The 18,351-nt window shown below is 34.5% G+C and overlaps 1 long non-coding RNA gene across 1 annotated transcript; it reads left to right on the top strand.

Moving 5' to 3' along the window:
• The first annotated feature begins 306 nt into the window (after positions 1-306).
• Positions 307-13,432, top strand: LOC109367504. The gene is made up of 5 exons (XR_002114681.1): positions 307-442; positions 4,116-4,239; positions 12,241-12,418; positions 12,910-13,052; positions 13,314-13,432. It is a non-coding gene; the product is annotated as an uncharacterized LOC109367504 (long non-coding RNA).
• Positions 13,433-18,351: the final 4,919 nt, after the last annotated feature.

Here is an 18,351-nt window from a genome sequence, read left to right as displayed (position 1 = left end):
ATTACATTTCTTCCTTTTCCCTAAGTGAACTATGTAATGATGCTGAAAGACCAATTAAATTAATGTGCTGTCTCTGGGAATTTTCTGATTCCGCAAATACCAAAGTTTGTCCTTCATTATACAATTTAGAATTTCAAGGGTGTACATTGTGTTATAGGAGCTACCTTGTCCTTGTTAGCCTAACAAATCTAAACTTCTTTTAAAAAAAAATATTTTGACCTTGTCAGTCATAGCAGAAATGCTAAGTCATGGCCTGAACCAGTAATTGAGCACCTGGTGGGAAGGCGGGTCCAACCCCGGGGAAGGGGGGTTTCAGGCACATGCAATGCTCGTGAGTGATCAGGAGTAGAGCCAGGATCTACCCCTTCCTGGACTTCATTTAAGGGTTGGCAGTGGAGGTGTTTCTTGCTGTCAATCCCTGCCTACTTGTGGTCTCACAAAGGTAAGCAGCTCTTTTCTATCATTTCTGTGTCCACCAAAGGTGTTACCACTCCTTTACTATCATGGTGTTTTCTATCATATTACAGTGTTACAACAAGTGAATGCTATTTATGACTTATTCAATCAATGTCTGAATGAAATATGCTGTTTAGTGTGTTCACAAGGTTTTAAATACATGTTCAGTACTGCAGAAACAAAATAGGTATGGCCTGATTTCTACTGAGACGTATTCTGCAAACTATATTGCCTCAAACTTATCTTCTTCCCAATTCCATTATAATTCCCATTTTTCCAAACATTCTTAATGTAATCTAACTGAAAAATTGTGTAATTAGAAAAGCTTATAAGGTAAGACTCTGTATTGTCAGTTAAAATATACAGGAACACATAGGAGAGAATCTATCCTATTCAATTTTGTCACATTTCTTCAGGTAAGGTGTAACCCTTCATCCCTTGATTGACAATTTTCTTTGTTATGTATATGAATCAGTATGGCCTACTAATTAGCCCTGAGAAAAATAATGATCTTTCAGATATTTAAGATCAGATAGATGACATCTAATTTGAACCCATTACTTTGTAAAAGTAAAGGAATGGTCAGGACTGAACGTACAAAAACGAGGCTCTTTGAATAGTATTCATGCTATGGTCATCTTCCCTTCCTTGGAGAAGTCATTTTATTCAAGAGGGTTTCTTGAGGGTCAATGTAATTAACCTCTTTACTAGTATATTTTGGCATTGAAGAAGTAATGACAGCATTAACCACAATGTTAAGTGTCCTGTTCTTCATTTCTTCTACCCTTTGAAGAGGACAAGAGGGTAGGGAGGTTGGTTACAACAAAGAGAGGTTCCACCTCTCTTTGATTATCCTAGGATGTGCAGATAGGTGTAGTGTTGTTCTTTCTATCCATGTGGAAAAACTCAAAGGAGCTAGAAGGAAGAATTGTTCCAGTTTTTGTGACAATTTAAGGCTTAACAAAAAAATAAATGTTTATTTTGAATACCACTTCATAATAAATGAATAATAGAATGCGTATCCAAGCAAGTTTCAATCAAATATACTGATTGTACATATTAGAACAAAGGCTGATGGAGTAAAAAGAATGTTAATTTTCTTGTAGTGGGTTTCTGCTTTCTATTTATGGTCACCTAATGTCCTGCTATTATGTCTAATCTTGTAGTGTGATGTATCTAAAGCAGGTATTTATACCATCTTGTGTTTTATAATGATTTTATTCCCACTGCTGGGTTTGATACTTCTTGAAATATTTCATTTCTATTTAATTAGAAAGCACATTAAATTCAGCAGTGGATGGAGGTCTAAAAACCCACTTCTCTATTTATTATTTTGAGAAAAGCCTTGCTTAAAAAGTTGATAAACTACAATGTCAACAACAGTGAACAACAGGAGCTCTGTCTTTCTAACACATTTTCTCTAATCAAAAGGAGTCTTTTATTTTTTGAGGTGTGCAGGATGTAAACTAATTAGCTCCTTAAACGTTCTGTAGACTGAAAGAACGAATGCCAATAGAAGAGGGTTTGGAACTATATTTTCTTAAAGGTCCCTTCCAACCTGAGTCATTCTATGATTCTCTCAAAAGTAAAAATAAACAAAATCCTTTTTTTAGTAAAGTACTTAGTATGTAATACATTGATATTTTCCCTCAGTGATGAAGCTCAATCCTTCTTCCTTTTAAAGCCAGCAGTACATAGTGAGGGAGTGGAAAAGATGCTAGCTGGAATTATATGTAGAAAGCCTTAAATTATTTTTTTGGCCTGTGTACCTAACTAGGAAAGAAATATGCAACCCATGGTCCTTAATTTCCCATTTATCCAGACTGATAAACAGGCCTGGGCATCACAGTTACCATTCCATTTGAGACATAATAAAAAGCATAGATCTTGCTTTAAACTGCCTAAGTAGTTAAGTTGCAACAGAGAAGAATCCCTGAGCTGTAAACTGAAGAGAGTACTTTTCTTCTCCAATTCAGAGTCTACACTTCGCACTTATTGCCTGATACTAATTCTAATTATAGGCTGTCATTTCAGGAGCTCAAACAACTCCTATATGTTCAGTGAGCAGTTCTTATTGCAGGAAGATTAAAATATGTCCTCTTTAATGAAATAATTTTAAATCAACAACTTGAAATTATTGCATAACAATAGAAAACAAATTAGTTTGGGGTTACTTTCCATGCATTAAAAAGCATTTTCCCGTCTCATCAAAAAGTCATCTTCCTTCAAAGGCTGTGGACATCCTTAGCGATTGCAGTGAAATTAATCATCAGAAGAAACAACAGGTGGAAACCAGAACTGTGCAGTCAGAAGAAAAATATTTTTAGGCCTTTGTAACATTTAATATCTTTGTTGGCTATTTTCTTTAGTATATGTTTGAGTATTTTATGATTGCGCAGGAGATTTTTTTTTATAGCATTGAACTTCTGCAAAGGGTTGTGGAATACTCAGATGAAATGAGTTCCATTTAAGAATACTGAATATGTAACACAGTGAAAATAAATCATTTTCTCCTTATTTAATCTTTTTGTCTGCATATATCCTGTTCAGTTTTTTCTCTTATGCATCACAGTCCTGTTTCTGTTAGCAGCAGTGCAAGTCTGTATGAGGTTGAGTATTTTCATATTTGAGAAAGAGAACATTTCATAGCCTTCAAATTATCCATTCTGCTTACACAAGTAGAGTCATTTCCATTGTATTTCAAAGAAGCCTTTTGTTCATCATTTGTCTTCCTTGACTGCAGTAAGTATCCTTCTGTCTGATATTTCCTTTGAGGTGTTCTAAGCTTGTCGTAAACAAGTTATTACAAAACAATCGGATTTTTAAAGGTACCGTATGCTGCAGCTGTAGTGTGGTGTGTTCTGGAAAGAGTTGTGGTACAGTGATTTGGTAATAACTAGATTGTTTGCCTCTGTTACTGAGACTAGAGGAAAAAATAGAGTTCAACTTCCAAATCAAACCTGAGGAAAAGCTGCCCAATGACACACTTGCAAAACAGGGGCGCCTGATGCAGTGCAGTTAAAATGGAAACACCCCACATCACCAGTATCACTACCCCATGGGATTAGATGGTCCTGTTTCTAATGAAAAGGAGGGGAAGATGTGTAGGTTGTTTGCTTCTTTGTAACTTTCCAATTGCTTAAGATTTTTCATTTTTCAGGAGAGGAGTTCTATCTTTTTCAGACCGTAAGAAATGAAATGAAACTCACTGAACCTTTAGAGTGCGAGGAGTAGTTTCTGTGGCAACGTTCTCCCTTTGACAGCTCTCAGAATTTACCTTTGCCTCCCATGACTATACTGTTTCAGTAATGCAGATGGCAGAGGTGAGATCAGGAATTTGTGCAATGTCCACTCAAAATAAAAAGCATAAAAATAGAAGTATCAGAAAAGTTTGTGCGCAATAAAGGAGAAAAAGATTTAGGTAACATTCAGGTGATTTATTGAGCCACTCCATAAGACACTGGCAAATTAGTGAACAAACTACAAAACATACTTCCCAAATAAGTACTTGGTTGTTTTGCAGAATTGTGTTTAAATTTCTTAAATTAAAAACATGTTCTTCACCTTTCATGTTACCCTCTGTTAATCATGCTTTCATCCTATACCTGTGCCAAGCATCTGCACACTTGTGTTGTTACTCTTTTCTTTTATTTTGATAGAATGTACACCAGGATTATGCATTCCATCTGATTACAAATACAGGAACCATGTTGTCTGTGCTCAGGACAGTATGTGTGTGCCATTCACTACTCGGGACCCACAGCTGTTCTCATGTCATCTCAGGTTAGTTCCCTGTACTGAACTTCTTTGCTAACAGATTGTTGATGACCCAATGGATTACTGTTAGTGATCTTTCTCTCAAAGAACAAATTGCACATGTTATTTGTAATGAGTGGTGGAGAGTGGGGAACAGACAATACCAAATTCAACTTGCTATATCCACCAATAATCAGAGCTGAATTTACTCAGATTTAATTTCATATTAAGTACTCCAAGTAGTTTCAGATGCTTTCTAGAGCAAATAATATCTATTTACAGATGGTAGATTGTATTTCATTTGTGCTTTCAGCAAGTAGGGGGAATCAGTCTAATTAATGAATTGTATCATAGACTAAAACAATAATCGTATTAACTTTAAAGAACAATGTGTGTAAGCATGTAGCTTTAGATCGTTAAAAAGCCATTTCTCATTAAATAACAATACTGGTTATTACTGAAATAGCAAAGAAATTTTATGCTGAAACAGTATAAAAAGCAGTGTCTTAATCTCAAAATACCTCTAGATTTATTGTATTCTTAGAATTGCACAGTGGGAGCCATATAAAGGGATGAGTTCCATGTTGTCACCACAGACTATCAAGAGACCATCAAATGACAGATAATGGTGTAGCTTTGATAATTAGATATATCTCACCATCAGCTTTCCAAAGCCACTTAGCACAGGTGTTCACAGCTCACCAGTTGCATCTTCAGTTAATGAAGACAAATATTTCACAAGCCATTAGAAATAACTGAACAATAGAAGAAATCCTTATAATCTTGATAGGACAGGGATAAGGGATCTACTTTTGGAATCTTTAGATGTATTTAGTGAAAGGGAATATGAAGTCCTCACAGGACAAATTATGATTCAAATGCTTGAGAAGCTCAGTTCTACTTTTTCAGAGCACTTTGTTGCCTCTGAAAGCATTTCTATAGGTGCATAGCTACCTGATAGTATCAGCCAGAAACTGACAGACTCAGGACTTGTTTACAAATTGTCTTTGGTATAAGACAGTAATGTGGGATGCAATCTTAAGGGAATCTCCAAAGGAAAATTCACAAGGTGGCAATGAATGAGATGTAAATACTTGTAGATATTTCCACCCTCACTGACCCTAGCTGAATGGCTGTGTAAACACTGGATCCTGAGCAACGTAAGGTAGGGTAGACTGACAGAATTCTTGTGCATTTGTTGTCACTCACATCAGTTAGTGCCATGTATGTTCCTGGTTTTAAGAAATGAGATCTAGACTTCTGTTTTCTTGCAGCTAGGCATACTTATTTTTTTGTTTGAAATGGCAACTGCTCATTACTGAACAATGAAGCATTTTGATTATTCTTTTATTTTCTTTACCTAGTATTGTTTTAAACTACTGAAATATGCTCGCTATTCCCTCTCATCCCACTTACTTTGGATACATTTATGGGAAAAAGAAATGCATAAAGAGTACTGCTAAAAATAGAAATCAGCTTTCTGATAATTCCTGTTATATTTTAAATGTGGATATATTTTACACATTCACAGTCTACATAAATAGGTACATCTTTCATTTACAGCCCTTTGAAGTTTATCACAAAAAAAAAAAAAGAATTTGTTATATACAGATTCTAATTCCTGATGCTTATTCGACTTGCATTGTATTTGGAGATATAGCTGTGACTTTTCACAGAAAATTTAATTACAACGGATGTTCCAGACTGGATTGAAAAATTAATACCAGAAAACATTATATATCTGTATTTAGTATCATCTTTGAAATTTCAAGAGCTGGAGAGAGCAAGCAAGAGATTTAAAGGCTCCTTGAATAAGTCCCTGGCTGAGCTGGTTCCAACACTGAGTGACTAACTTATATCTTCTACCTATTATCTTTGTAGAATATTCACCTTGCTTTTGGCATTCTGTTTATCTGATTGCTTCAGGCAAAATTAGATTACTGAACTCGTCACTTGAAGTTTTGCTTTATTCTCAGCAGAAAGCGGGCAGATCAAATTCATATAAAAGATCAGCAATGAGGCTGGTACTGGGGGAATCTTATTTTTTCATTTACTTTTTATTTTCCTATTATTTCTTTGGTGAGATAGTTTTTACTAAGATATGAATGAAAATTGAAAGCCGGGTGAAATAGTGGTAAAACAATGTAACTATTTCCTAAGAAAGAAAAGAAAAAAAAAGTGCAGCTATTTTCTTGATGGTACATTAATTTTCTGTCAAAACCTTGTGTATTTGAAAGGAATTTTAAATACTGATCATTTTATCAGCACAGTGGGCTTCTTGTTTTGGAGCTGAGATGGTCTACATATTGTCTGGTAAATAAAACTTATATGTACAGCATAATTACTGAATTGTGTGTAATATCTCAATAATTAGAAGAAAACTGCTTCTTTTTTCTCTTCTAATGATTAATATTGAGCTAATCATATGTAAGAGTCTATATTTTTAAGTACTATGGAAGTATTGCTGTAGTAGATGAAATCCATATTTCCTGTTTCTGTGAGTGTCCAAGCTGAATTCTTCAGAAAGAAGTGCAAAGAAGCTCAGCCAAATGCGCAGTCAGTTTTGCCTGCTGACTCTCCTCCCCTTGCCAATTAGGTCAAAATTGTCTCAGGTTCTGAGACACTGTCACTGAAATTTTATTTGTGGACAACTGTTGACAAATGAAAGATCAGGATTAGTACTTCAGAATCTGGAAGAGTTAAAAATAGAAACCCTAAGAGTTATTTTGCTTTTCTCATCCCTCTAATCAGGAATGTTGACTTTCAGCATTAAATTACTCATCCCACTCCCTGATCAAATGCAAATTCTTCTTCTGTGTTTCACCTACATCAGGAATGTCTCATCTTAGGCTGATATGCACCTCGAGGCAATGGAAGCAGAAACAGAGAACTGCCAAGGGTGTAAACTATTTCACTGCAAATCACGTTAGTAGAAACATTAAGCTAATGTGCCAATTTCACAGCTTTTATCCCCTTCCCTTCTTCTTGAAGTGCCAGCCATCCAACCTTCTCTTGACAACTTCAGCTTTGGGTGTAGCTGGTACTGAAGTGTGCAGACAACCTTTCTACAAGTTTGTAGTCTGCCAGGAAGTGACTGAAATTTCTTTGATGTCAAGGAGTGTGACAGAACTAGCTATGTAAGTAATGTCTCACTAGTTAACACATCGTCTTTGCATTTTGTTCTAACACAGTTGACACCGTTTTCTTAACCGCTTGTTATTCAGAAACATCTAATTAAAGGGTAGGCGAAATTAAATTTTGTTGCCTTCAGAAGAAGGTGTCATGTATTTAAACATAAATGGATACAAAGAGGTAAAAAAACAAACAAACACAAAAAAAACCAGAGCTGCAGTGGATTACAGAATTTACTAAATTATAGGTTGGTGGGACACAGCGAACTGGGAGTGGCAAAAGCTGCCACTAAGGAAGAAGGAAGAAACCATCATCATCTACATTTGCCTTCTGAAGGGATTAGTATGCATTGGTTTTTGCTCCAGCAGAAGCAAATTTGCCTTTCCCAAGCTCTGCCACTAACAGCAGAGGAACTCCAGACTCTTAGAGTGCTATCCTATGCTCTGTACTCTAATTAGATATATTTAGAACTGGCCCTGATTCAAGGTTATAATTAACTCAAGATATTTCTTGAGTTTGCATTTAAATAAAACTGCCTTGGAATAGGTGCCACCACGCAGAATCTACTGAAAGGTCAAAAAATTTTATCCCACACAGGTGGTGATTAACTACGTTCTCATGGAGCCCAATTCACAGAATTATAATTATGTACAGTAGTAACAATTGTTGCTTTTTTTTGTTTGAATATTTTTGGTTTTCATAATTCTTTGTTTTGATTTTAATCAGATGTATTTAAAATACACTCTTTTCAAATGTGCCAATCCTCAAAATCCATGGAAACAAGTGGTTCCTTACAATTTCCTCCATGAGAGTCAGAGCAGTAGGGCTTGAAAAGTCATTTGAGCACGAAAAATAAAAACAATTCATCAATAACTAGTGCATCTAATAAAACTACATAATTTACCCTGAAAATCCAGAAATTACATTGAATTAAAATTACAAAATAAAGGAGGAGGTATATCATGAGACAAGCATGGAAAAACGGTAATTAGATCAGACCACTACTTTTTGTAAGTTTATTCTGTAATATTCTTGTCAGTATGTTAAGAGTTACTTATAGTGGTGCCCAAAACTTGTGTTTTGAGAATAGGCCCAAGCCTTGTAGTCCATATATTCTAATCCAAATTTACTTCACGTGAATGAAGTGTTGGAGAAAATTCATGTTCAGGTATATACATTAGGACTGAGAAACAAACACATGTCCTCGCTAAGAATAGTGTCAAACAAATAGTATCCAGGAATTTTTCATCACTATTCAATTTGTTCTTGTGGAAATATCTGTCCTTGGTGATGTCAGACAGACAACCAGTTAAAAGATCTTATTAAGAGAGCCCAAATATCAAAGGAGGGATTTGCTTGCAGGCTGATCATCTCAGTCCGCCTTTGGCTATCTGACTAGGATTCTTAAATCATATGGCCAGCACACTGAATAAGGTAGAAATGAGTTAATCCTGTGGCTTCATTATTTGGTATAAAGGTATGATATCCAATCTTGTTAATAAGTCAAGGGAAGGCCTGAAGTGAAATGCTTGTGTCTCACTCTTTATGCAGTTCTTTGTTTGCTATATTTTAGGAGTCAAATCTCAGATAAATAGACCGTAGTACTTGCCCTGTGTTGGTCCTTTTCTCAGATGTCTGTGACAGTAGCCTAGCCTGTGAGGATGATTAACACTAGAAGAAAGGGGGAATTATTCATCTGTGTTTTCAAGCAAACATCTGCAATGTTGCCTCTTGTTGTTTCTTCCTGTCCTTTAACCACAAGCTTCCACCTATAATATTGAGATTCTGATCACAGCCTTGCTTCTTGCTGCTTTATTTTATTAATCTTTCTCCTATGATATTTCATTTCCTCAAGTATTATAAACTGGGGCATTCATTGAATACATTTGAATTAGATTTAACTCTTAACAATTGAAAGTTAGAAGCATTACCTTAATAATTAGCAAGGTGTGGTGGTGTTTCTTTTCTTTTTTTTCCTGAACAGTGTCACATAAATAGGAGGTATTTTCAATCTATGTTCCCCTGTATTGTAGATTACTGAGGTGCAATTAATGTATGTAACTTCAGTGATGTAAAACTGATCATATGAAGTGCTAAACGTGCCTACTGGGGTGCAAAAGTATTTGAACAGTGGTGTTAGAGTGTGCAAGGCTTTACAAGTGAGAGCCAAAGGACAGGGCAAGACAGAAACAGAAGTGATGCAACATTTAATTACAATTACACTAATGATCAAATATTTGAATACATTCCCAGGTGAGTCCATTGTGCTATTCTTGTAACTGATGCTATTTTGGTGAATCAGTTTCTTGTCAGAAAAGTTATGTTTGGATTTTGGTATCTTTGTGTACATGCATTCAAATACTTACTGAATTCCCTTTGGCTGAGTAAGCATTACCAGGACTATCTAATTTCTTAGGCTGCACTTGTAATAGATAGGAAGATAATTATATTGTTCATGGAGACAGTTGGAAGTCATTGCTAAATTTTTTAGACAGTTTTTGTGTCATGCTTTGTTTATTCTCTCCAGAGCACAATGAAAGATGAATTTACCACGCTGCATTGTCTTTAGTGCATATCTCTATGTATGTTTATGTAGTATGTATATATTTTCCCCTTCTGAAACTCAGCATAGTGAAAACTTCACTAAATGCCCCAGAGTGAGTACTTAACATTTAGAAGCGTCAAAATTAATACAGTTTCTTAAATAGTTTACAGTACATGTTTATTTAACAGTTTTTCTATGTTACTTACAAAAGGTCACTGTGGTTTCAAGCAGCTCATGTTTAAAGTGTTTAGAAGGAAACAAACAAAGAAAAAATGAGTCTGTAGAACCCTGATAAAGGGTTTGGGCATCTTTTCTGGTCTACATTGCTTTGTTCTTGTCTCCCTTGGGACCCTTAGATCCCAGGAAGCCGAAGACAACATAGCCATTAAATGCCTAAATTGACCCAGAAGACATAATTGCTCTGCCTGTTTTCATCATTTGGATTTCTAACTGATTGACTGGTTTCCTGCGGTAGATTGAAAACTAAAATATAAAAATTAGTGACTTTACCTGGAAATAACTTTTATGTTTTAAATGTAAAGTAGGGAGAACCATAATATACCAGGGAAGAAGAGCTTTAACTGACAAACTGCTAGTTAAAATTATTAAGAATTAGGAAAAAACAGTTTATTAGCCAGAAAAGGTGGAGTAAAGTTCCAGTTTTAGACACTTCATTAATTCCATCAGTCCTCCAGAAGGTTTAGAAGTTTACTGCTAAAGTTAAGAAGAAAAACAAAACAAAGATACCTATTAGCAACTTTACTTGGACAGTTTTGACCAGGGCATAGACAGATCTAACTGCCTTTGGATATCTATTTGTCATCATATTGATTGTAAAACATATCACAAATGAATACTTATTAAAAAAAAATTAATAATAATAACTGTAGGTTGAAGATAGCCCCATACAAATCGAAAAATCAGATTTTGATATATTTTGGAAATAGAAAGCTTATTTATATGTATGCTTTTTGCTCTAAGAACTGTGAATATCATCTCAGGGACTAATTCTGCTCCTCTTCCTCTGGAATATCAGGAGAAACATTGCAATGGAAAAATAGTATGTCTACCTTTAGCAAAGGGAGGCTGGACACAGGTTATACAAATTTCTATTTCTTGTTGCTAGCAATATTAAACATGCTTGCTGAGAATTGCATGGCACTTTCAATAGTGTCCACCAATACGAATATCCTATCCCTATGAAATGGATAGTGACGAAAAATGATGAAAGGTATGAATGTTAGCATAACGTTTAGATAATTTTATCCCTTCTCGTTATTAGTGTTTATTATCCGTTATTTATTCCATCAGTGGGATTGTATAAATACGTCTCTATTAAATGCGCCAGTGCAGGATGCGCACTGCATGCTGTGCATGTTAAAAATGATTTAGAAAGTTATAATGCCCTTAAAATCTTATTAATGTTCTGTGTTTCCTGACTTTTCATCAATTTGACAGTACCTCAACATTCAATTGAATTGAGCAAGCATTCAATTCATTAAGCTCATTGTTACATATAGTAACAAGGAAAAAATATTTCCGGAATCCAATTTCCTCCAAAGGAGGACATTTGCCAAGCTTGAGATATGCTAATACTTGTTTTTAAAATATTTGCAAATGATTTTATGGCCATTAATAACACTGCACTTCATCCCCATGCAGATAACCCTCTGGAAAAAAATACCATCTGTTCCTTTCAACAGCATTTTGATAGTATTTATATATGGCTCTAAGAAGATCCTTCAGTAAGATTAAAATCTTAGATTTGTCAAAAAATGAATTAATTTTGTTGCCGTTTGCAGATCTCATTATATTTTTGGCAGAAAGTAAAATGGTTTTGTGTCATTTTCTGTTCCTTTTACAATTTTGTCACTGGTAATGCTTTGTAAAGATAAATTTACATCGAGTATTGAGCTTTGTGATAATTCACTCTACAACCGGACAGCACTGATAGAAGTGCAAATTCTACAAAATTAGTTGACTACACATATACATTACAGGAGGTGGTACAGGTATTGCTTGTTTCTCATGGTAATTTACATACAATTTTAAAAAAACCTTGTTATTTAATGATGCCACATTCACTGATGATTCCTGAGATTACTTTTGTTTAGAGAGCAAACTGGGAAAAAAGGCAGCAGTGCAGAGAAGCATAACTTCTGTCTTTGTACAAGATTGAGCTGTATAGCATTTAAAAGCATCATAACACATAACAAACACGTAACAGGTAGATAGACAGTTGACCAAACTGTGTTGGACTGACTGGGAATACTGCTGTTTGTTTTTTTTGTTTGTTTGTTTGTTTGTTTGTTTTTTAATAAAACTGGAGTTTCTCTCTATTCCCTTACCAGAAGTCTCTGCTGCTTCAAAACAATGACCTGGCCATGAGAGCACTCTTACAAACGTACCGATATATCAGAGATAACCAGGTTGGGAATGACCTCTCTTCACTATTATCTAAAATGTACTAAATTCACATGAAATGACCCGAATCTGAAAGCAGTTCAGAAACAAATAACATGACAAAGGGTAAGGACGGTCAAGCAAATGGTTTATTTGTTTTTCCTGTTAATATATCCTTTGTATAGTGGCTTAATAAGCAATTTTCTCAAATATGAAGGTCAGTAACTTCTGTGTTCACCAGTCCCTGGAGCTGTAGGCAGATAAGGATGTGTATTCGTTTCGCAAATGCTATGTCCATACTGTATGTCCACACAACTGAAAGCACAGCAGTCTGCTTTCCCTTTTCTCAAATAAGGTTCCTTAACACTCGAGGCACACCAAACCAGTCTGGGACACTTGCAATCACCATGGTGAAATGCAGTAAATAACATTTAGACATAGCAACAGACCAACTACTGTTCCACAGAATTGCTAACATCGCACAAGAAACCCATGCTCTTTATTATTTCCTCACTACATGCCTTTTTCACAATAATATGCCTCAAGGGATATTTGCCAATTGCAAATATCCTCTTTTGGAGGGAATTGAATTCTGAAGGTGTTTTCCTCAATGGTAGATGTAAATAATGATGTAAATGACAAGTTATTTATGCTGCGGAGGCCTCTGAAGCAAGATGAGGTGGATGCTGAGAGATTACAAGGACCCAAGAGAACCTGGACAAGTTTGAACTAAAACGTTCCCCTGAATTGCAGAACTCTGGTACAGTATTTGTGGGACAATTTCATACAAATTTTACTTTTTAAATCTTCCACTTTTAACTGTGTTTTGATACCAGATACTGGCAAAATGGTTCTGTCTGACCTAAAGGAATTGTTCTTAAATTTTCATGATCCAATTTACTATCACTAATTATTGGTTATCATTCCTCAGATCATTTTTATTTTTTTCCTCTACCTCACACACAAGTCCAGTAAAAGAATAATGTTAAAATTCTGCTCATTCCAATTTCTCTCTTCCTAGGAGAAAAGGAAATCAGGGACAGATTCAACATTTAGAAGAGATGCTGTCATAACAGAAGCTAAGCCATTTTGTCCTTGATTTGAGGTGGGGAAAAAAGAAAGCCAACAAATTAGAAAGCATTGAAAATCTGGTTTCTTTTTTTTTTTTTTTCAAACAAAACTGAACTCTAAAAGGAAAATTATCATTTACTTCAGAAAATTAATTGTAGTAGTTTAGATCCCCTGACTAAGAAGTCAAACTGTTAGTCTTCAAAAGTCTGTAAACTTACTCTGAAGATGAGGTATGATGTTTAAAGAGCATTATGACTGAAGAAAGCTAATATAAATAGAATTATTTATGTAAAATGCCCAATCAGTGAATTATTTCAAAATCAAAAAAGCAATTGCTGTAGAAGAGCATTCCATGCTCTCCTTCAAGAGATGACCTTGTTAAATCCCTGAATATTTCAGTGTTGTTACATCTCTAATCCAAGTACCGTATTGCAAGGTACTGTTTGCAGATATTAATGCAAATTGCCAACACAATAAAATGAAAGAAAATACCTGAAAAATGTTACACCTGAATTTAAAGTACCGCAACTAATTGGGCACTATATAAATAAATTAAATATGTAGATAAATATAATAAATATTATATTAAATTGCATGCTTAAGAGGTAGATTTTGGCATATTTGAAAAAAAATACTTATTTTCCATTCGTATTTCATAGCTGGAATAGATTCCTTGAAAATTTTGCTGTCTTTTCTTGCCAGTCTGGATAATAATCTTTAATATGCAGACACGTAAATCGCAGACACGTAAATCACAGACACAGGGAAGTATAGACACACAAAATCCTAAACTTGTTGAAATGAGCTTGACTGCATTCTTATGCATCCTTTTCACATAAATGTACTGTTTGTGTAATAATATTTCTATCTGAAATATACCGATCTATAAATTAACTTGAAACAATTTACTTGAAACTAATCAAATAAAAAATTGCTTAGTGAGCAGAATAAAGATGTGGCTAGCAAAATGTAAAATCAACACATTTGTTACACTTTTTTAAATTTAAACTTTATCTAATTTTCTGCCTACTCAATGTAAAAATGCATTTTAAGTATACATATTTTGCTTTCATGGTAATAAATAGTTTTAAAGCTAGAAAAACCTCTGACGCAGTACTGAAGCAAGCACATGCACAGCAAAAAAAAAAAAACAAAACAAAACAAAAAAACACCACAGGCATAAAAAACCCCAGACCTACCAAACAACAAGGAATCCACAACTGGACTCATTTTATACCCCCTGAAAAAAAAAGAAAAAAAAAAAAAGTCTTAGTTATATGATGTTTGCGTATTTTTTATAAATTGCATGTGGTAACTTCATTTAATGCAGCAGTATAAAAAAGGTCAGAAGAAGGTTTTATTTGCTGGCAATTTTCATCTAGAATTCTAGGTTATTATTCCATATTACTACCACTATGAATTCTTATTTGTGAGTAGGAAGCACGAGCAAATGCAGAGGGACAAAAAATGTAATGATCAAAATCTCCCAAGTGCTTGGCAAAACCTGATGAAGAAAATTAGAACTCTGCATTCAACTCTCTTTCTTCCAGCCAGGCAATGGCACCAGATAGCCATACAGACTACTTTGGGAACAGGCAATGATTTTTTCTACATTAATGAAGACTGTGGTGTTGCTTTTTTTAAAAAAAGAAAATCCATGGTCCACAGTGAATTCTACTGCAGTTTAATATTTTAATGTTTACAACAATATGTCATTGGCCCTTCAAATAAGACAAAATTATTCACTCAGCATATAATGAAATTTTTCCGTACAACATTTCAACAATACTAGAGTCCCATAGCTACACCAAAAAAGTTCATATTTTCAAATAACAAAGAGATTTATTTTAAGAAAGCATAGTCCTTCACAGCTCTATGCAAGATGACACACCAACTTGTGCTCAGCCCCAGCTTTATTACCTAGATTTAGATGCTAAGAGTACATGCAAATTTGGACAAAGTACCTTTCATACCTTATTTTGTGTAATCTAAACAGTATGTTCCTACTCCATCCAAAGAAGAACAGCTACTGCTAGAGGGCTTGTGTGCATTATCTTTCCTATTGCAGACATAATCACCTTGTTAGTGCCTAGAAAAAAAAAAGTTAGTTTTAGTTCAACCTAGAAAGCAAGGTAATTGAGTGCAAATCTGTATTAACTATAACAGATTGTACAACTGATATACAAGTTTGGCAGATATGCTTGGAAAACTCCCTGGGTTATGTACGTTCCCCTAATTGGTAAATGTTTGAAGAGCTATATAACATTCTTAGTATGTCCACAAACAGATCTTGATATATTATGTCATTACTTTTGAAAATCTTGGCACAAATTTTGGAAGTCCCTGTGCATCTGGCAAGAAATATATGAGAACTGCAGTTATTGAATTTGTACCAACACGCCTGTATATTATATCTTTCACATACATTATCTGCTTGTCTGTCAGCCTGTCTATCTATCTAAGCATGTAATTATGAATGCTTAATATTTCTTGCATTTTAGTCTTCATACAAATAAAAGATGTTCAGCATCTTGAGGACTGGACCTCTATATTTACACAAAAAAATTCTAATGTAAAAAAACAAATCTACAGAATGTTGCTAAATAGATTATTTCTTATGTTTGACAATCCTAATTAAGATAATGTTTAAAACAAAATGATGGTTACTGAACGTTTATGGTTGTATAATCTTGCTTTTCCACAGTAGTGTTGAACAGGTGTCTCTGTAATCAGGTTCAGAATTAATTTAACAGTTAAGACTTTCTGCTAAGTGTTTTTGTCCATCTCTTCTTTATCCACAGTTGAAACTTTTCAGCCTTAACTTTTTTTTTTATTTATTTTTTATTTTTGGCCATATGGTATATTAGATGGCTTTTTTTTTTTCTTGTTTTTCATTAATCTTTCAACAGTCCAGATAAATTCAGTTCTGTGCCTCTCTCTTAGTCTCTTGACCCTTAAACATTGCCTTTTTCAAGGAAGAATTATGATCCAGTTCCAAGGAATCCAGCTCTTCCTAAAGCAAGACATCCAGGATATTGGAAGCCGTTGTATGACTGAGCCCTTTACAAGGTTCAGATAGTAAATATTTAACTACGCCTCTTTGTTGTCTTTCTTTCTGTCTTTAACAGCATTTCATGGAGTGATATTGTCACAGCAGTAGGCTGTGACTAGGGTCCATCACCTTCTCCTTTTTGGTGTGATCATAGTGGCTGCATCTTATTAAAAGGTCACGTTACCAAATCTCTTCACTGTAGATCTCATAAATTCCTGTTCTTGTAAAGATGTACATTTTATTTCAATTGCTGTATACAAATACTGATGAAGTTCACTTTATCAGTCTACCATCGTGTTTTTGGCTAAAAACTTAGGGTTTTTAATATACTTTGTGGAGTCACCCAAATGTATGCTATGTTCTACTTAGTCAAATTAAATAAAAAATCTGCCACAAAAAAGTACTATGCTTCCATACATTCTTCTAGGGAGAATTTAGGAAGAGTTATGTTTAAGTGGGTTTGAGGAAATGAAGTTCAGATGCAAAACTGTAGACCACGCAAACACAACACTTGCAAAAGTCAGAAATGGACACTCGTTTTCTTTGCAATGAGTTGTACTTTGGATGGGCTTCTAGGATTATTATTTTTTTTTAATGAAAGGGAGAAAATCTACATAATCAAAAGTACAGAGCAAATATTATCCCCCTGAGACCTCAGAAATCTACAGGTTTGGCAGCTGTTACAAGTGTACCCCTAACACTCACATTTTGACAGTAAACCATTGTATTGTTTGTCCTTAATTCAGATCCTTCTCTTTGTAAAATTTCCGTTCCTTTCATTTTCTGTTCACATGAGCAATAAACCATCTACGATAACAACATTGCAAATGAAGCAGCACCCACAGGGGAATAAACAAACCTTATTTCCTATTGATCTATATACTTTGCAAATTCCCTTTGGTGCACTTTTAAAATTAATCTATTTTGGTTACGATTTTCCTGATGAAATATTATAGCATTAACTTTGTCCTTTGAGAGACTCTCAGAATCTTTTATTTCAGATGATGAAATTTCGCTGGTTCTTTTTGCGTTGACTGACATGCAAAAGCTCCACAAGCAAAACCATTTAGAAGAAAAAAGAAAAGATTCCACAGACAAGTATTTAAGCTAACATGAAAAACAGAAGAAGGGTTTGCATATGCAAGCTAACAAAATCCAAGAAAACATATGTAAATAAGGAGGAAGAATATGAGAAGCATTATGTTTTTTTGAGTAAGATAAAATTTAATCTAATCTAATTTAATCTAATGATAGATTAAATAGATGTTAAATATGATGTGTCCCATGCAGTAAGATATTTAAGCAGTTCAAGATGTGCTAAAATTAGATAAACAAGTCTGCATTGCTTAGTGTTATAAAATCTTGTAAAAAAAATGAAAGTAACATGTAAACAATTTTATCATTTTTTTCTTATCTGCTCAATGTTCTTATTCAAAGGAATAACTGTCTGGGCCTATCTTCGATCAACAAATACAATTATTACAGTACTCTTTTTCCTAAAAATAAATGATACAGAAGAAATGTTATAACTTGGTGACCAAGACAATGACAAATGATATGTTTTTAAGAGTGACCATTCACTATAAATCTCGCTTCCAGTGTATGTTTGACGTTATACCCTGTCAGTAAGTAAATCTTGTTATTTCAAAAATCCAGTCATTACCAGAGTCATTTTGAAGCCTCAGAGAAACTTATTAGCAAAGAATTTATGGCAATTCTGTGTTGCTTTCAGAAAAGTACATCACACTTGCAGCTGCAACCCAGCATGGATAACAGCTGTCCCTCCAGTGTCCTTGTATTGTATTGGTGCCATCCTGGCAGCACTTTAAAATGTAAATGCATCTGTTTCACATTTAATTTTTGTACTCAGATGACTAACTTATCTGCATTACATGTTAGTATAGGATGTTTCAGTCATTATTTATTATATATAGAT

This window comes from Meleagris gallopavo, chromosome 4, assembly GCF_000146605.3.
Source record: "Meleagris gallopavo isolate NT-WF06-2002-E0010 breed Aviagen turkey brand Nicholas breeding stock chromosome 4, Turkey_5.1, whole genome shotgun sequence".
Lineage (NCBI taxonomy): Eukaryota > Metazoa > Chordata > Aves > Galliformes > Phasianidae > Meleagris > Meleagris gallopavo.
Note: the sequence above shows the minus strand (reverse complement) of the source record. Positions and strands in the feature narration are given on the sequence as shown.